General features: G+C 43.4%; 1 protein-coding gene, 2 non-coding genes and 1 pseudogene across 3 annotated transcripts in view; 2 read left to right on the forward strand and 2 right to left on the reverse strand.

Moving 5' to 3' along the window:
- Positions 1-20,862, reverse strand: part of LOC144673390 (uncharacterized) — a 183,105-nt gene that overhangs the window by 39,064 nt on the left and 123,179 nt on the right. The gene's annotated exons all lie outside the window — the stretch shown is intronic.
- LOC144673392 (uncharacterized) lies at positions 5,382-6,901 on the forward strand (annotated as a pseudogene).
- On the reverse strand, positions 17,399-17,472 carry trnaa-ugc (transfer RNA alanine (anticodon UGC)). The gene has a single exon. It is a non-coding gene; the product is annotated as a tRNA-Ala (tRNA).
- On the forward strand, positions 19,864-19,935 carry trnae-uuc (transfer RNA glutamic acid (anticodon UUC)). The gene has a single exon. It is a non-coding gene; the product is annotated as a tRNA-Glu (tRNA).

The raw sequence follows: 20,862 nt of genomic DNA on the forward strand, positions 1-20,862 counted from the left end.
GTCAAGGCCATTCAGGATCTTATCTACTTCAATCAAATCACTCCTCCCTCTTCTAAACTCCAGTGGAAACAAGCCCAGTCTGTCCAACCTTTCCTCATAAGACAGCCCACTCATTCCAGAAATCAATCTAGTGAACATCCTTTGAACCGCCTCCAATGCATTTATATCCTTCCTTAAATAAGGAGACCAAAACCGCACACAGTATTCAAGGTGTGGTCCTGTATAACTGAAGCATAACATCCTTACTTTTATGTTCAACCCCTCTCGTAACAAAGGATAGCATTCCATTAGCCTTATTAATTACTTGCTGTACCTGCATACAAACCTTTTGTGACTCATTTACTAGAACACCTAGGTCCCTCTGCACCTCAGAATTATGCAGCCATTCTCCATTTAAGCAATACTCTGCTTTTTTGTTCTTCCTGCTAAAGTGACCAACTTCACATTTTCCCACATTTCACCCCATTTGCCAGATCTTTGTCCACTCATTCAATCTATCTACATCCATCTGCAACCTCCTCATATCCTCTTCACAACATACTTTCCTGCCTATCTTTGTGCCAAATGCCAATTTAGCGACCATGTCTTCACTCCCCTCATCTAAGTCATTGATGTAAATCATAAAAAGTTGAGGCCCCAGCACAGATCCCTGTGGGACTCCATTCGTCACATCCTGCCAATCAGAAAAAGACCCATTTACATATACTCCCTGCTTTCTGCCAGCCAGCCAATCTCCTATCCATGCTAATAAGTTACCCCCTACACCATGCGCTTTTATTTTCCGTAATAATCTTTGATGTGGCACCTTCTCAAATGCCTTCTGGAAATCCAAGTCCAGCACGTCTACAGGCTCCCCTTTATCCATTGCGCATGTTACTCCTTCACAAAAACTCCAGTCAGTTGGTTAAACAGGATTTTCCTTTCACAAAACCATGCTGACTTTTCCCAATTGCCTTGAGCTCTTCTAAGTGCCCAGCTATAACCTCCTTAATGAATGATTCTGATAACTTCCCCACGACAGACGTCAAGCTAACTGGCCTATAGTTTCCTGTTTTCTGCCTCCCTCCCTTCTTGAATAGAGGGGTTATATTTGCTACTTTCCAATCTGATGGAACCTTTCCAGAATCTAGCGAACTTTGGAAAATTAACACCAGCGCACCGACTACCTCATTAGCCGCCTCTTTTAAGACCCTAGGATGTAGTTCATTGGGTCCCAGAGACTTGACATCAGCAGCTCCTTCAATTTTCTCAATACCATTTCCCCAGTTATTTCAATTTCACCAAGTTCCTTTCTCTTGTCACCTTCTGATTTGCAGCTATTACTGGAATGTTTTTTGTATCCTTTATATTGAACACAGAAGCAAAATATTATTAATTTCTTCCACCATTTCCTTATCTACTATTAACTCCCCACTGTCACCCTCTAGAGGACCAACACTCACTTTGCTCACTCTTTTCCTTTTTAAGCACCTGTAGAAACACTTGCTATCCATTTTTACATTTCTAGCAAACTTCCTCTCACACTCTAATTTCTTTCTCCTGATTAACCTTTTAGCCATTTTCGACTGTTCTTTATATTCTGTCCAATCATCTGTCCTGCTGCTCATCTTTGCGGAGTTGTATGCTTTTTCCTTAAACTTGATGCTTTCCTTAACTTCTTAAGTTAACCACAGATGGGGGGTCCTCCCCTTATAATTTTTCTATATGGTCAGGATCCATTCTGAATACTCTGAAATATCCCCTTAAATGTCTGCCACTGCTTCTCTATTCATCTCTCCTCTAGGCTAGTTTCCCAGTTCACTTCAGCTAGCTCAGCTTTCATCCCCACATAGTTGCCCTTATTTAAGTTTAAAATACTAGTCTTTGACCCACTCTTCTCCCTTTCAAAATTGATGTAAAATTCAACCATATTGTGCTCGCTGCAACCTAGTAGTGCCCTTACCCTGAGATCATTAATTAATCCTGTTACATTACACAATACCAAGTCAAATATAACCTGCTCTCTGATTGGCTCCTGAACATGCTGCTCTAAGAAACTATCTCAAAAGCATTCTAAGAACTCCTCATCCAGGCTATTACTGCCAATCTGATTTTTCCAGTTAATGTGTAGATTAAAATCACCCTTGATTATTGTCGTCCCTTTATCACAAGCACACAATATTTTCACTTCAATACTTTGTCCTATAGTATGGCTGCTGTTAGGGGCCCATCAACCACTCCCACTAATGACTATTTTTCCCCTACTATTCCTCATCTGCACCCAAACCAATTCTACATCCTGATCTCCTGATCCAAGGTCATCTCTAACTATTGCACCAATGCCCTCTTTGATTAACAATGCAACCCCGCCACCTTTACCTAGCTTCCTATTCTCCTTGAATGTCATGTACCCCTCAATATTAAGGACCCAATCTTAGTTGTCCTGCAGCCACGTCTCCATAATTACTAACAGATCATATTTATTTACTTCTGTGTGAGTCATCAATTCATTTACTTTGTTTTGAATGCTATGTGCATTCAGATAGAGAGCCTTCAGTCTTGTCTTTTTGTTACCGTTGTAACATCTAGTCTTGACTGTTGATTTATTCTCAGGTTTTTTTCTCTCAGTCCTTTCCTGCCATTCTCTGACCAACATTTCTCATCTTACTATTTTGCTCTCCTCTCTTGACTCTACACCTTGAATTGCTACCTCTACCCAAGCTTGATCCCTCACCGCTCTTGTTTAGTTTAAAGCCTTCTCTACTTCCCTAGCTATGCGATTTGCGAGGACACTCATCCCAGCACGGTTCAGGTGTAAACCGTCCCAATGGTACAGCCCCCACTCTCCCCAGCACTGATACCAGTGCCCCACAAACCGGAACCCAGTTCTCCAACACCAATCTTTGAGCCACGCATTGGTCTCGCTAATCTTATTTGCCCGATGCCAATTTGCACGTGGCTCAGGTAATAATCCAGAGATTATTACCTTTGAGCTTCTGCTACATAATTTGGTACCTAGCTCCTCATACTCACTTTACAGAACCTCTTTCCTAGTTCTACCTTTGTCATTGGTACATACATGGACCAGGACAACTGGATTCTCCCCCTCCCATTGCAAGTCCCTCTCCAGCCCTGAGCAGATGTCCTGAACCCTGGCACTGGGCAGGCAACACAGCCGTCTGGACTCTCACTTTTTGCTGCATAAAACAGTGTCAATGCCCTCACTATCCTACCCCCTACTACCACTACATTCCTTTTTGCTCCCCCTGCGTGAATGGCTTCCTGTACCACAGTGTCATGGCCAGCCAGCTCATCCACCTTGCACATTTCACTTTCTTCCACACAGGTTGTGAGCACCTCAAACCTGTTTGACACTTGCAAAGTCTGAGACTCCTCCACTACTGCCTGCTCAGTCCCATTACCTGCTTCACTGACAGTCACATCCTCCTGTCCCTCATTGCTGATCAAACAGATGACCCTCTTCTAAGAGATGTGACTGTCTTCTGGAACAAAGTATCCAGGTATTTCTCCACATCCCTTATGTTGCGCAGTGTCTGCATTTCGGTTTCCAGATCAATAATCCTGATCCGGAATTCCTCAAGCTGTTTACAATTCCTGCAGACGTGCTTGTCATGGATCGCCTTGGCATCCAAAAGCTCCCACATCTCACAGCTGCAACATAACCCCTGTCCTACCATTCTAACTTATGTTATTTAGTTAATTTACTTTAATTACTTTCTTCCTATGTATGCTACAATTTACTGTGTTTACTGAATGCTAGTACCACTGACAACTAAAGATTATATGCTTCTTAACTACAAGGTATGTGTATTAGATGTTATTTAAGTAACTCTATTTTATTGCCTGTTTAAAATCTTTGTTGTTTTATTTGAATTTTAAAGCTTTCAAATTTTGGTTTGTTATTGTAAAGTTCTTTTTATTTATAGATCTACCTGAACTCGCCTGTCCTAAGCTGGTTTCTCACACACTGTCCCTTAGACTGAACACTTACCGACCAATCAACGTACCAGCTTCCTGTGACATCACAGCTACCTCTTTCCCCCCACTCCTGCTGCCTCACAGCAGCTGCAAAAGTGAAACAGCCCATTCCTCACTCAAATCCCCCGTCTGTATTTATAGACGTTCCTCACTCAAATCCCCGGTCTGTATTTATACACATTCCACACTCAAATACCCCGTCTGTATTTATAGACGCTCCTCACTCAAATCCCCCGTTTGTGTTTATAGACGTTCCTCACTCAAATCCCCCGTCTGTATTTATAGGCGTTCCTCACTCAAATCCCCGGTCTGTATTTATAGACATTCCTCACTCAAATCCCCCGTCTGTATTTATAGACGTTCCTCACTCAAATACCCCGTCTGTATTTATAGACATTCCTCACTCAAATCCCCCGTCTGTATTTATACACATTCCTCACTGAAATCCCCCGTCTGTATTTATACACATTCCTCACTCAAATCCCCCGTCTGTGTTTATAGACGTTCCTCACACAAATCCCCGGTCTGTATTTATACACATTCCTCACTCAAATCCCCCGTCTGTATTTATAGACGTTCCTCACTCAAATCCCCTGTCTGTATTTATAGACATTCCTCACTCAAATCCCCGGTCTGTATTTATAGACGTTCCTCACTCAAATCCCCCGTCTGTATTTATAGATGATCCTCACTCAAATCCCCGGTCTGTATTTATAAACGTTCCTCACTCAAATCATCGGTCTGTATTTATAGACACTCCTCACTCAAATCCTCACTCTGTATTTATAGACGGTCCTCACTCAAATCCCCGGTCTGTATTTATAGACACTCCTCACTCAAATCCCCGGTCTGTATTTATATGTGTTCCTCACTCAAATCCCCCGTCTGTATTTATACACATTCCTCACTCTTCACTCAAATCCCCCGTCTGTATTTATAGATGTTCCTCACTCAAATACTCGGTCTGTATTTATAAACATTCCTCACTCAAATCCCCGGTCTGTATTTATAGACACTCCTCACTCAAATCCTCACTCTGTATTTATAGACGCTCCTCACTCAAATCCCCGGTCTGTATTTATAGACACTCCTCACTCAAATCCCCGGTCTGTATTTATATGTGTTCCTCACTCAAATATCCCATCTGTATTTATAGATACTCCTCACTCGAATCCTCGGTCTGTATTTATAGACACTCCTCACTCAAATCCCCGGTCTGTATTTATAGGGGCTCCTCAGCTCCCCACTGTCTCCTGCAGGTCTGCTCCGCTCTGACTCCCAGCAAGGTAGGCCTCACTCGAATCCCCGACCTGTATTTCTAGGTGCTTCTCATCTCCCGCGTATCTCCCACAGGTGCGCTCTGCTCCAACTCCCAGCAAGGTAGAGGTTTGGAGCCAGTGACTATGGAGTGGAGTTTGTAGCGAGGACTGAAGACAATGGCTTTCGTCTTCTCAATATTTAAATGGAGGAAATTTCTGTTAATCCAGTACTGGATGTCAGACAAGTCAGGACGGTGTGTGACTTGGAGGGGAACTTGGAGGTGATGGTGTTCACCTACACCTGTTACCCTGGTCCTTCTAGGGATGGAGATTTAGAGTTTATCCCTCTGATTTATCCAATGCCTCTCCAACCTCTCTCTCTATTTGCTCCGATGGAGTCCAGAGTCTTGTGTAGGCCCAGACCGAGTGGCAGGTTCCCTTCCCTGAAGGACATTGGTGAACCAGTTGGGTTTTTATGACAATCCAGCAGTTTTCATGGTCACTTTTTCCTCGTGCCGGCCCCACAAATTCCCAGATTCATTCAGCTCAATTTCACAACCTGCCTTTGTGTTTTTGTGGGTTCTCTCTCACTCCCTTTTTTCTGTTTTAAATCAATTTCACAGAGTATTAGAAGGGGAGGATTTTAATTTGGGGAAGTGAAATAAAACATCACATCAGGGTCTGATGGACACGCCAAATTTGTGGTAACCTGAGTATCATTGGATTTTGAACATGGAAGGACAAAGCACCGTTCACAGTGGGGAGAAACCGTACATGTGTTCTCTGTGTGGACGAGACCAGCCGATCATCTGGCCTGTCAGAACATAAATGCTGGGAGAAGCTGTGGAAACGTGCAGATTGTAGGAAAGGATTCACTTATGCAGTTCAGCTGGAAACTCACCGAGACAGTCACACTGGGGAGAGGCTGTTCTCCTGCCCAGAGTGTGGGAAGGGATTCATTAATTCATCCAACCTGCTGAGGCACCAGAGAGTTAACACGGGGGAGAGACCGTTCACATGCTCCATTTATGGGAAAGGATTCACTCAGTCATCCAGCCTGGTGATACACCAGTGTGTTCACACTGGGGAAAAGCCGTTCACCTGCTCCGAGTATGTGAGGGGATTCACTGACTCATCCAACCTGCTGGCGCACCAGCGTGTTCACACTGACGAGAGACCATTCAGGTGCTCTCACTGTGGGACTGGGTTCAGACGTTTATCTGAATTCACCGTACACCAGCGAGTCCACACTGGGGAGAGGCCATTCACCTGTACGTGGGAAGGGATTCACTCAGTTATCCACCCTGCTGAGGCACCAGTAAATTCACAATGGGGAGAGACTATTCACCGGTACGGAGTGTGGGAAGGAATTCACTCAGTTATCCACCCTGCTGAGACATGAACAAACTCGCACTGAGGGGAGGTCATTCAGCTGCTCCGAGTGTGGGAAAAGATTCACCCATTCAAACAACCTGGTGAGACACCAGCGAGTTCACACTGGGGAGAAGTTGTTCAGCTGCTCCGAGTGTGGGACGAGATTTGCTCAATGATCCCACCTAAAGACACATCAATAAATTCACACTGATGAGAGACCTTTTAAATGTCCAGACTGCAAGAAGTGCTTTAAAAGTTCTGGGGAACTGGTGTCCCATCAACTGGTTTAAACTGATGAGAGACTGCTTAGGTGCTTTCACTGAGGGTTTAGGTGATCCTCTCAACTCGCTGTACACCAGTGAGTTCACACTGGGGAGTGGCCATTCAGATGCTCCAAGTGTGGGAAAGGATTCACTCAGTCATCCCACCTGCTGACATACCAGCGAGCTCACACTGGGGAGAGACTGTTCACCTGCTCTGAGTGAATCCCTTCCAACACTCGGTCAGCTAAGCGGGTGAAACACCGGTAATTTCATAAGTAACTGCAGTGATTGGATTTTGCTGTTAATCACATCCAGGACATGTTCATTGGGGTCTGTTTCTGCTGATGTTAATAAACCCCAGCCCTGTCATTCTGGTTAATATTCTGTATAAAAATCAAATAAATCAGTTTTGTGTTAAACACAGTGTGTTGAGTCTTTTTAATATCTTGAACACAAGTTAGTTCCTTTGAAGCGCATTCCCTCTCCTTCAAGTATGCCATCATCACTCCCTCCTCAATAAAACCAATCCTTGACCCCAATGTCCTTGCAAACTATCTCCCCATTTCTCTCCACCCTTTCCTCTCCGAAGTCCTGGTCACCTCCAAAATCCATGCCAATCTTTTATGAAACTCCATGGTTCAATCCCTCCGATAAGAAAATTGCCCCGGCCACAATATTGAAACAGCTCTCGTCAAAGTCAAAAATTACATCGTCTGTGAATGTGACAAAGGTAAATTCTCCCTCAGTGTCCTTCTTGGCCTGTCTGTGGTCTTTGACACCATTGACTGAACCATCCTCCTCCAATGCCTCTCCACTGGTGTCCAGCTGGGTGGGAATACATGCTCCTGATTCCTTTCTTATCTATGTCATTGTAGCCAGAGAATCACCTGCAGGAGCTGAGATTATTTGAGTTACATTTGCATTGACTCACACTCGGTAAGTGATCAGGTGTCACTGAACTTTGACACACAGATGTTTCATTATCACTTTCACAGTGACCGCGTCTGACAGGCCAAGTCCTTCTTTCTGCAGCAGCCCTTCTTGATAAGATCAACAGAGAAGAGTGAAGACATAGCCACTTCCCAAGCTCATAGCAATGAAAATGTCTGTTAATGCCCATTAAAAGATAAAGCACAGCAGAGCAACAGGGTGTTAGTTTGTGACAAACTTATTGAAACAGATTCATTACCAAGAATTTGCCAACAGGTCCATTATTGCAGGATGCAAATGGTAGGAGATGGACCTTGTCATTCTTAATTTGCAATGCCTATGTTCGCAGAATCTCACCCTCATACAGACTCACTCATTAAGTAGTCAGATCTCACTGAACTATGACACAAGCTGTGTGTATCTATGTTACACTTATATGGAATCACTGAGTGAGTGGTCAGATCTCATTGAACTATTACACAATCATATTCCAATGACTCACACAGATTGTATCTTGCAGACCATATCACTCTCGATGTATCAGACCCTTTCCACAAGATTGACTATGTTGTTGTCCACACCACAAGATCACAGCGCTACAAACACCTGGAACTTCCTGTCAGAATGTAAAACTGGGAGAACAATGGAATGTTGCTCTGTTACAAACATATTTATAGAGATTGACTGTCAGAATGAACCAATAATTTCTACCACATTATAGATTTGGTTTGGGGCTGAAGGAGGCCATTTGGCCCATCGTGTCTGCACTGGCTATCTGAATGAGCAACTCAACCAGTCCTATTCTTCTGCCTGTTCCCCATAAACCTGTATATTCTTCCTTTTCAGATAACAGCCTAATTCCTGCTTGAATGCTTCAGTTGGACCTGCCTCCACCACACTCCCACACAAAGCATTCCGGACCCGAAACTGATACTGCGTGAAAGGATTTTTCTCATATCATTGTTGATTCTTTTACTGATCACTTTAAAACTATGCCCACCTGTTCTCAATCCTTTGATGAGTGGGAACAGTTTCTCCTTATCTACTCTGTGCAGCCCCCACTTGATTTTGAATAACTCTGCCAAATATCCTCTCAGCCTTCTTTTCTCTAATGAAAACAGTCCAATTTCTCCAACTTATCTTCTTATGAGCTGTCCTTCCTCCCTGGAATCAAGCTTGTGAATCTTTTCTGCACCCTCTCCAATGCCTTCACAGCCTTCCTGAAGTGTGGTGCCCAGAAATGGATGCAATAAACCACCTGAGGTGAAGCGATTGACTTATACATGACCTCCTTGCTCTTCTACTCTATGCCCCTGTTAATAAAACCTAGGATACTGTATATTTTATTAGTCACTCTCTCAATCACTCTCCTGCCGCATTCAATGACTTATGGAAATATACACCTAGGTCCCTTTCTCCTGCAACCCCTTTTGTATCTTCTGCAAACTTTTTGAAATTTTTCCCTTTACATCAAGATTTAGGTCATTAATATATATCAGGAAAAGCCCGAGTCCCAACACTGACCCCTGGGGAACACCATTACAAACCTTCCACCAGCCTGAGAAACATCCATTAACCACTACTTTCTGTTTCCATCCGCTGAGCCAATTCGGTATCCATGTGGCTTCTGTCCTATTTATTCCATGAGCTAAAACTTTGCTTAAAAGTCTGTTGTGCAGCCCTGTACCAAATGTCTTTTGAAAGCCCATGTATACCACATCAAGAGCATTGGCCTCATCAACCCTCTCTGTTACCTCTTCAAAAAACTCCAGGAAGTTAAAACAAAAACAGAATTACCTGGAAAAAACTCAGCAGATCTGGCAGCATCAGCGGAGAAGAAAATAGTTGACGTTTCGAGTCCTCATGACCCTTCAGCAGAACTGAGTAAAGTTAACAGAGGGGTAAAATATGAGCTGGTTTAAGGGCCCAAACACTCCTTTCAAGTGAAGCAGCATTTCACTTGCATTTCCCCTAACTTAGTCTACTGCATTCGTTGCTCCCAATGCAGTCTCCTCTACATTGGAGAGACCAAACGCCAACTGGGCGACCACTTTGCAGAACACCTGCGGTCTGTCCGCAAGAAAGATCCAAACCTCCCTGTCGCTTGCCATTTTAACACTCCACCCTGCTCTCTTGCCCACATGTCTGTCCTTGGCTTGCTGCATTGTTCTAGTGAAGCCCAACGCAAACTGGAGGAACAGCACCTCATCTTCCGACTAGGCACTTTACAGCCTTCCGGGCTGAATATTGAATTCAACAACTTTAGATCTTAAACTCCCTCCCCCTTCCCCACCCCCTTTCCGTTTCTTCCCCCTCCCTTTTGTTTGTTCCAATAATTTATATAAATTTTTCTTTTCCCACCTGTTTCAATTATTTTTAAATCTATAACTGTAATGCCCTGTCAGTCTTTCCACCCCATCCCCACTAGAGCTGTACCTTGAGTGTCCTGCCATCCATTCTTAATTAGCACATTTTATTAGATAATATCACCACCTTCAACACCTCTTTGTTTCTTTTATCTGTGACATTTTTTGATTATCTGCTCCTATCACTGCTTGCTTGTCCCTACAACCACCCCACCCCCAACTTCTCTCCCCCCCCACCCCGACCCCCCCCACCCCCCACCACCCCGAACCCCCCCCCCCACCCTTCCTTAAACCAGCTTATATTCTTATATTTCATCCCTCTCCTAACTTTACTCAGTTCTGCTGAAGGGTCATGAGTACTCAAAACGTCAACTCGTTTCTTCTCCGCCGATGCTGCCAGACCTGCTGAGTTTTTACAGGTAATTCTGTTTTTGTTTTGGATTTCCAGCATCCACAGTAGTTTTTTTGTTTTGATCCAGGAAGTTAAACATGATTTTCTCTTAAGAAGTCCATGTTGTTTTTCCTTTATTGACGTGCATTTGTCCATGTGACTGTTAACTTCGTCCAAATTATAGTTTCTAGAAGTTTCTCACCACTGAAGTTAAAGTAATTGGCTTGCAGTTGCTGGGCTTATCCTTACACCTATTCTGGAACAAGGGTGTAACTTTTGCAATTTTCGAGCCCTTTGGCACCTGAGACTAAGGCACAATCAAACATTATGTCCAGCACCTCTGTAAATTTCATTCTTATTTCTCCCAGGATCCTTGGGTGCATCTCCTTTGGCTCAGGTGATTTCACAACTTTAAAGCAAAAGCAAAATACTGCGGATGTTGGAATTCTGAAACAAAAGCAGAAAATGCTGGGAAAACTCAGTGGGTCTAACAGCATCTGTGGAGAGAGAACAAAACAGTAAGTCATACGGACTCGAAACATTAATTGTTTATTTTTTCATTCCACAGAAGCTGTAAGACAGGCTGAGTTTTTCCAGAATGTTCTGTTTTTGTTTCACAACTTTAAGTGTTGATAACCTATCTAATATTCCTCGAATTCAATTTTAAACACTTCTGAATCTGAATCACCTCCTCATTCACCATGGTCTGGGTAGCATTTTCTTGCTTTGTAAAGGCAGTTGCAAAGTATTCATTTAGACTCTCGGCTATGCCATTTGCCCCCATGTGTAAATCCTCCTAAGTCCCCTATCATCTCTAGTCCGAATGGCAGGAGTTGGAACTTGATCTTTCTTATTTTCTATCCCTATGCGAACAGAACCTTTCCCTTGCTTTCCCAGTTTCAGGCAAAGATTAACTGAGACGCGGTCTCTAATGGCGGCCTGATTACCCACAATCCCGTGCGCCTCAGAAACCGCTCTATCTGCCGCGCGTTGTCCGGGTGAATGGCGCATGCTCGGAGTCTCCTGCTCTCTTTGCTTGAGGTTGGTGCCGGAGAGAAGCCGGAAGCGGCGGATTGTGAGATTGGAGAATGTTCATTGGTTCCCATCGACATGTTCACACTGACGAGAGACCATTCAACTGCTCCAACTGTGGAAAGGGATTCACTCAGTTATCCCATCTGCAGACACACTAGTGAGTTCACACTGATGAGGCCTTTTAAATGCCCGGACTGCGGGAAGTGCTAGAAATGTTCCAGGCAACTGATGCCTTATTAACATGTTCAGACTGACGAAAGTTGAGGTGCTCTCATAATGGGCCTAGGTTCAGTCAATCGTCTGCCCTCACTGTACACCAGTGAATTTACACTGGGGAGAGGCTGTTCTCACGTTCCGAGTCTGGCAAGTCATTTGGTTGTTCATCCACACTGCAGAGATAACAACCAGTTCACAAGTACAAAGATAAAATACTGCAGATGCTGGAAATCTGAAATAAAACAAAGTGTAGAAAGTCTCAGCAGGTCTGGCAGCATCTGTGAACAGAAGAACAAAGTTTACTTCTTGAGTCCACATAGACTCTTCTTCAGAAGAGTCACATGGACTCGAAACATTAACTCAAGTTGACAAGTAACTACAGTGATTGCATTTTGCTGTTAATCACATTTGGGACTGAACCATGTGCTATGGGGTCTGTTTCTGCTGATGTTAATAAACTCCAACCCAGTCATAGGGGTTAAAATTCTGGATAAAATTCAAATAAACTAACTTTGTGGCAAACACACAGTGTGTTGAGTCTTTTTCATTTCTCTACAGAAGTTAGTTCCTTTTGAAGTGCTCTCTCTCTCCCCTGCCAGTTCTGTTCTCACCTCCAACAGCAAGTGTGAGGAGCTCATGTAGCTTATTTGTCACTAAGATTGAGTCAATCCGATCAGTTGCCTCTGCTGCTTCCCTCCCTCCCACTAGTTCACCGGGTCAACTGTCTCTAAAGATTCCCCATGTCCGAGCTCTGAACTCTGATCTTTCTCCAGTTTCCTATTTCCCTTCATTGCCTTTTAGTGTTCATCTTGTCCCTGAGACTCGCCTTCTGCTCCAGTGACCCTATTCCCACTGAACTGCTGACCATTCAACTTCTCCATGTTGGCTGATATTGTTCATGATTTTTTCCCTCTCTTCTGGTACTGTCCCTCTCACCTTTAAATCCACCGTCATCATCCATCCTAAAAAAAGAATCTATCCTTGGCCCCTCCTATTTCTCATCTACATGATGCCACTGGGTGACATCATCCAAAAGCACCGTGTTAGTTTTCACATGGACACTGAGAACACCCAGCTCTACCTCACCACCATCCCTCTCCATTCCTCCACTGTTACTAAATTATCAAACTGCTTATCCAACATTCCGTACAGGATGAGCAGAAATTTGCTCCTTTTAAGAATTGGGAAGATCAAAGCCATTGTTTTCAGTCACCAGTACAAATTCCGTTCCCTACCTCCCGAGTCCATCCCTATGAGGTAACATTGGGATATGTTGTCCTATGTTTGTCAAGCCAGGAATCTTTGTTCCTAAGCGAGAGAGAGAGGGGGAGGGAGAGCCATTCCTACAATATTTAATACACTTCTGAAGATTTTATAAGGTTATTAGACAGTGGTTTCTTAGAGATCTCACCACCTTGAGAAGGGAATATCCTTATTGATTTCTCACAACTGATTTCTGACTAACCTCACTATTTCTAAGCTACGAGCTTGTTTTCCTAATTTCTTTATGACAAACCATGGATAACATACTAAAGCTACTAGAATGATCAGAATCAGCAACACAAACCCTTGAGCTGCCACCAAGAGTAAATGTGAAAACTTTATCCACTAAATGTGATAACTATCGACTGAGATTCATCCTCCCCACCTGCAGATCATCTCACACAATTTTAAATTATTGACATGTGGTAAATACATCTGGTTCAAACAGAAGTTCATGCACGGACTTTAAAGATTCTCTAGCTCACTATTCACCTTCATCCACCTTGTGGATATTTTCTAAATCTAGATTCTGTTTCCCTCTTCACTTTAATTTTACTCCCTCTGATAGGTACTGTTGTGTTTAATTCTATCCTGATAGTTTGAAAGCCAGTTTCTCTATGGAGTGTGTCAATGTCTTGATGATTTAAAATGTTTCATTCAATTTTCCATAATAATCACTTCATGTTGTTCTGTTGTCAAGTAGCTGAGTATGTCTGGAACCTGTTCTTCAGTGCAGGGTCACATGCATTTCCACATGGCGACCTGGGAGGGATGGATCCGGCGGCTGGGTTAGACAGAGAATGTGGGGATGGCAGATTCAGCAGCGGAATTCAAAAGGGAATTGGACCAAATACTGCAACATGTCCAGGGAAAAGGTAGGGGAGAGGGGCCAGGTGAGTTAATTCCAGAAGAGTAAGAGGCTTCCCTTTTCAGACGCAGATGAAGAGTTTTTTTTTTTGTTTTTTCAGAGGGTCGTTAGTCTGAGGAATTTTCTCCAGAAAGCAGTGGAGGCTGGGTCATTGAATTTATTCAAGGCTGATTTGGACAGATTTTTGGTAGAGAAGAGACTCAAAGGTTATGGGGGGTGGTGAGGGTGGGGCTGGGTACGGACAGACAGACAGGAAAGTGGAGTTGAGACCACAAACAGATCAGCCTTGATCTTATTGAATGGTTGAGCAGGGTCACAGGGCTGAACGGCTTCTGTTCCTCTGACCCGGCTGAATGGTCTCTATATGTTGTTTTTGGCTCTGATTTTATGGTACAGTGAGGGGCTCGAAAGACAAAATGGTCTATTCCTGTAGCTATTTGTTATGTTCCAATTCAGTCCCGTTACTAATCAAGGCAATGGTTACTTTCATATTGCCAGCAGTAGCGTATGCGAGTGGTCTCAGGCGCTGGATTTAAGCACCAGTTCCTATTAAATCATAGATTTTAATCCCACCATTGCCAAAGTTTCAGTTGGTTTGTCTTTCAGACGTTTCATCAAATCCTTTAGAATAGGCTCGGGGTATTTGACATATGATGTAGTTCGTCTTGGTAGGTAGAACAAGGGAGGCTGTAGGAATTGCAGGGTGACTGGGAATAGGTGGGGCTGAATGCTCTCATTCTCTGCTGTAACCATTCCAGGATTTTACATGAACAACAATGACGCTAGGATAAGGCTTGCAGCCGTGGCTGAGTGGTTACAGGGATGGATTTAAAATCCACTGGGGCCTCCCCACGTGGGTTAGAGTCCTGCTGACTGTACTTCTCGCTGTTCCTTCGTTTTGCTGCCTCCAGAATTAACTATTGGTTAAATGGAATCAGCACCTTCCAAACACTCCCGTGTAGTTTTCCTGCTTCACTTCCGTGTTGCTTCATTTCTGTTGATCCAAAGAATTCACGGAATTTGCAGTCAGAAATGATACAACACTGAGCTGATTTGTGCCATACTTGCGTTCTGAGAGTTTTTATCTCCTTAGAGATAAAACCTTGCCCACTATTACTCACGCTGCATGTGTCTGTGTGTCTCAATGTGGTTCAGTTCCCCGAGGGGTGAACACATTTTTTACCATCGCAAACCTTATTCACTTTCGTTATATATCTTCATGGTAAATGGTACAGAGAATAACAACAGGTTGAAAAGTTGCAAGAGGAGATTGACCCTTTGTATTTATTTGAGTGGAGACTGCTTATTGACTCAGTGCCTGTATGTGAAACAGCAGAGGATGATTGAAATTTTCACTGAGCAACATTTTAACAGACAATGGATTCATTCATTGTGATGGTGTGTTCCAGTTCGGTAAATGCAATTTGACAGTCAATTTCTATTCGTTGCTTTGAACCCAATCTTTCTAATAGGTTGAATGTTACGCACATGTTTGTTTCAGTTTCTCGCGTTATTTGAAATGAATATTCATAAATCTATTTAGTCAAAGAGCCATAGAGGTCTACAGCACAGCAAGAGGCCCTTCAGCCCATCGAATCTGCGCCGTCAAACAAGTACCTAACTGTTCTAATCCCATTTTCCAGCACTAGGCCCATAGCCTTCTATGCCATGGCATTGCAAGTGCACATTCAAATACTTTTTGAATGTTATGAGGGTTTCTGCCTTTACCACCCTTTCAGGCAGTGAGTTCCAGATTTCCACTAACCTCTGGGTGAAATAATTCTTCCTCACATCCCCTCTAAACCTCCTTCCCCTTATCTTAAATATATGCTCCCTGGTTATTGATCCCTCCACCAAGGGGAAATGTTCCTTCCTGTCTACTCTATCTATGCCCCTCATAATTTTATACACCTCAATCATGTCCCCACTCAATCTCCTCTGCTCCAAGAAAAATAACCCCAGCCTATCTAATCTCTCCTCATAACTAAAACTCTCCAGCCCAGGCAACGTCTTGGTAAATCTCCTCTGCACTCTCTCCAGTGCAATCACACCCTTCCTATGATGCTGATTCCAGAACTGCACACAATATTTGGAGACACGCAATACTTGTGTGAGAACTTACTGAATAACAGCAGGGCTGGCAAAGTTTGGACAATATTTCCTTGTAGCCAAAGGACACAAAGTAGAATTACGTCGGTAATATGAGTAGAAGCAGGAAGAGAGGGAATCTATTTGACCCTAGGTTTTCTTAAACCATTAAACCTTCAGTTGGAATCTAACACTCTAGTGGTCCAGCCTCGGTGCTTTCACCGCCTGGGTTCAATTCTGTCTTGATGTTGTGCAAAATGTCATAACTAGCAGCCAATTTATGGTTTGAAAAAGTGTCAAATTAGACTCGAAACCTTCACTCTGTTTCTCCCTTCATATTTGTTGTCAGACCTGCTGAGAACTTCCAATACTTTCTGTTTTTATTATAACATGAATTACTGTCTTTATTATATATATGATCATAAGAAATAGGAGCAGGAGTAGATCACACGGCCCATCGAGCTTGTCTCATCACTCAATTCGATCATGGCTGATCTTGGGCTTCAACTCCATTATACTGCCCGTTCTCCATTTCCCTTAGTCCCCCGAAAGACCAAACATCTATCCATCCCGGCCTTAAATGTATTCAATGATGGAACATCCACAACCCTCTGGGTAGAGAATTCAAAGATTCACAACTCTTTGGATGAAGTAATTTCTCCTCATCTCAGCCCGAAATTATCGACCCTTTACCCTGAGACTGTGCCCCAGTGTTTTAGACTCCCTGACCAGCGGAAACAATCCCTGTGTCTACCCTATCAAGCCCTCTCAGAATTTTACAGGTTTCAATTAGATTGGTTTTCATTCTTCTAAACTCCAGAGAATAAAAGCCTTTCATCTTAGGACAACCAGCACATTCCAGAGATCAATTTAGTGAACCTCTCCTGCACCGTCCCCAATGCAAGTCTATTCTTTTATAAATGTGGAGATGAAAACAGCACACGGGATTCCAGATGCCGTCTCTCCAAAACCCTGTGGCAAGACTTCTTTATTCTTGCTCTCCAATCCCCTTGCAATAAAGGCCAACATGCTGATCCTGCATGCAAACTTTCCACATTGCTTGTACAAGCACACGCAAGTTTCTTTGAACATCAGCACTTACAAATTCCTCATTTTAAAAGCATTTTGTTATTCTCATTTTTAATAACCAAGTGAACATAATCGCACCTGCCTACATTATAATCCACCTGCCATCTTGTTGCCATACGGACTCGAAACGTTAACTGTGTTCCTCTCCGCAGATGCTGTCGAACCTGCTGAGTTTTTCGAGGTATTTTTTTATTTTGTTTTGGATTTCTAGCTTTTATCTGTTTACAGTGCTATGCTCAAAGGTTACCTTGTTACCAAATTTCATAAACGTTAATCGCAGGCCCCAGTGAGAATTGAATTCACGACCCCTGGTTTGCAAGACCAGTGCTCTAAACCACTGAGCTATGAAGCCAGTTACTCAACCCCGCTCACAGTAAGTCTCCTAGTGGAACGAGGAACAGGACAACGTTCTGCATGGATAATATTTGATAGACCTGGAAATGCCTGAAAGGGAGAACAGGAAGTTAAAGATGCGACATGAAAGCGGCAGAATTTGACGTGTGTCAGTTGCTTTCAGTGATGAAAGTCTGCCGTGGTAATGTGAGAGATTTTACTGCCGACTGTTTTCACTGACACAAATATCACTCCTGACCAATCAATCACAACTGCTCTTTGAAAGCAGCGCGCCAGGCCGAATGGCCTCATTCTTTGCTGTAACTGTCTACAATTTTATGTTTCCCAGCATAATTTCCCAGTCATTCCGACATTTTATTACACGCTTGGGGGAATGTACTTTCTTACATTCTCGCTTTTGAAGTCAAGACACTGAGCAAATTCAAAGTTTTTCTTAAATTCCTGAGCAGGATTTGGAACCAGACCAATTGAACGACACTATATTGGTGCGAATCCTTCACTGCAGCTACCCCTTAAAAACACCTCTGGTGAAAGTGTCTGAGAAATGGCAAACGTGGCCCAGATAAAGCACGTTGCAAGAGTTATAGACAGCTTTCCTCGTGATTTAGAGGTAAAGATTCGGCCCATTCACCGCTGTGGCCCGGACTCGATTCCCGGCCAGGCAATGAAGGTTTATTGATCTGGTACAAACTGTTAAAACAAGCCTCATTTACTTATTGATTGAAAACCGAAACGCACAACAGCTCCGCCCGAATCAGTGGAGTGAGAGTTGAAGTTTCACATCAGAGCTGCAAATGTCACACGTGGAACAACTTCGAGAAGAAATACAGTTCCTCATGTCCGAGGGGTATCAGTTTGGACTGTTTGTATTTACAAATTCATTCTCTCGATGTGTCCATTGCCTTAACCACTCGACCACAAGGACTCGGTGTCTGTTTAAATGTTGCTCAGTGAAAATTTCAATCGCCCTCCGCTTTGTAACATTCGGACACTTAGTAACTGAACAGTCTCCACTCAGAAAGACAGAAAGAAAATTCCTCCTGAACCTTTTAAACCGGTTTTTATTTTCTCTTTACGATTTTAATATGAAGCCACAGTAAGATGAATAAAGTGGGGACTGCTAAAAATGAGGAACTGAACCACATTGACACACACAGCGGGACACTCACAGACATATACATCGACAGTGACAGAGGGCCAAGGAGAGACAAATACCCATAAAAACACCAAACTCGCTCAGTTTTACTCCATTTCCGTCTGCAGATTTCGCAAATCCTTGCAGATGAATGGAAATAAGAAAGCGCGGAAGTTTTTGTTTGATTCTATTTACCAGATAACTAATTCTGTTGGTCAAAATCGGGAATAATGAGAACCGCAGTCAGCAAACCAACATTGGGGAAGCCCAGATGGATGTCAGAAACAATCGCCCCCAATACTCGTCCGCTACTAACAGCACTTCTTTCGGGAAAACATGTTCAAATCAAATCAGAGCATTCAGGAGATGGCGTATTGGCATTGTCACTGGGCTAGAAACCCAGAGATAAAAGCAAAATACTGTGGATGCGGGAAATCTGAAGTGAAAACAGAAAATGCTGGAAAAATTCAGCATGTCTGGCAATATTTCTGGTAGAGAAATAGAATTAATGTTTCAATTCTGTGTGACTCTTCTTTGGAGTTCTTTGAAAGTCGCACACAGGGCCGAATGGCCTCTTTTTTTGCTGTAACTTTCTATAATTTGATATTTCCCAACACCACTTCTTTCACACTCATTCTGCCATTTTATAATCCACTTTTGCGAGTGGGTTCAAAGCTCAACTACTTGCACAAGACTGGAAGGTGTCTGCAACTCTGGATAATCGGCACTGTGCACATTCCTGTCATCAGTGTCTGGGAGAATCAGGAAGATGAGATCCCAGATTATCTTTACCATGTCATCTGCAAACCTCTTCTTTCTAAAATCCTTGGGTCCCGCATTCTCTGTCCCTGCTTTCCAGGGAAAGCTTGGGTTCATGAACTGACTGTGTCTGCATCAAGCAGCTAATTGACCTGGGAGCTGGACGGGCAGAGGGAGCCGGAGGTGAGGCAGGGACAGAAGCAGAAACAGATGCGACATGAAAGTGTTTAGAAGTGTGTCAGTTACTTTCAGTGATGAATGTCTGCCATGTGTTCCCTTGTCAATTTCACAACAACCGCAGTGATCAGGTTGGTGGGTTTAGGAAATTGACAGTCACACATGAGCAGCTTATGGGGATATTTCACCTCACTGTCAATTTCATGTTCCAGCTCACAGAAACCGTTGTTGTAATTGACTGAAGAATTCATTCCATTTAAAGTGGAAACGGGGATAAAAGCAGCGTCAATAAACCAACCTGAAACAAGTCTGCCAGTTTCCCTGGTGGTCTAGTGGTCAGGATTCGGCGCTTTCACCGCCGCGGCCCGGGTTCGATTCCTGGTCAGGGAATGCAGTTTTATTGATCTTGTGGAATTGTCAAAATGAGTATTAATTACTTATTGATTGAAAACATTTAGCAGCTCCACCAGAATCAGTTTAAGTTTCGCCTCAGAGTTGGAAATATCACACTTAGAACAGGCCGGGAACAAAGACAGAAGCGGAGTAAAAGAAGGACAAGAGAAGGGCTGTTTGCAAAGCACTGGCCATAGGGATGGTGGTGCCAGGCAAAATATGGGTGGGAGAAGGGCAAATTCTGGTGCCTACTGTTTGCATTGACAAAAATATCACTCCTGATGGATCAACCAATCACAAGACTAATTGAACGACACATTAATGGTGCCAATCCTTCACTGGAGCTCACCGCGACCAAAGAGCACTGTTATCATCAGCCTGTTATGTAACTTCTTGCAGTATATCTGCTGAACAGTATAAGCTTATCACAGCTCTGTTTTCTTTACATTGAAATCCAGTGCGAAAATACGAGAAATTTCAAAGCTGAACAATGTAGACAAGACTGGAAGGAGTGTGTGACTGTGGATAATCGGCACTGTGCACATTCCTGTAATCAGTACCTGGGGGAATCAGGAAGATCCTGGTGTCTCTTTAGCCTGTTATCTGGAAACTGATCACGTTGTGTATTACGTTCGCACTAACTGACTGTGTGTGGTCAAACAGCTCCTGGAAGGGCGGAGAGAGCTGGAGGTGAGACAGAAAGAGATGTGACATGGAAGTGCTTTGAATCAGTGGTGAATATCCGTCGTGTGCCAGTTTCAAAGGAACAGAGGTTGGTGGTTATTTGTTTGAAAGAAACTGCACTCAACGTGCGGCGAGCCCACGACCCTGAGATTTAGAGCCTTTGATCTACCTGTTGAACTAGCCGGGCACACACAACATATGTATCCCCACATACATGGAGACAACTGTTGCTTTCCACCT

This window comes from Cetorhinus maximus, unplaced genomic scaffold, assembly GCF_964194155.1.
Source record: "Cetorhinus maximus unplaced genomic scaffold, sCetMax3.hap1.1 HAP1_SCAFFOLD_360, whole genome shotgun sequence".
NCBI classification, from domain to species: Eukaryota; Metazoa; Chordata; class Chondrichthyes; order Lamniformes; family Cetorhinidae; genus Cetorhinus; species Cetorhinus maximus.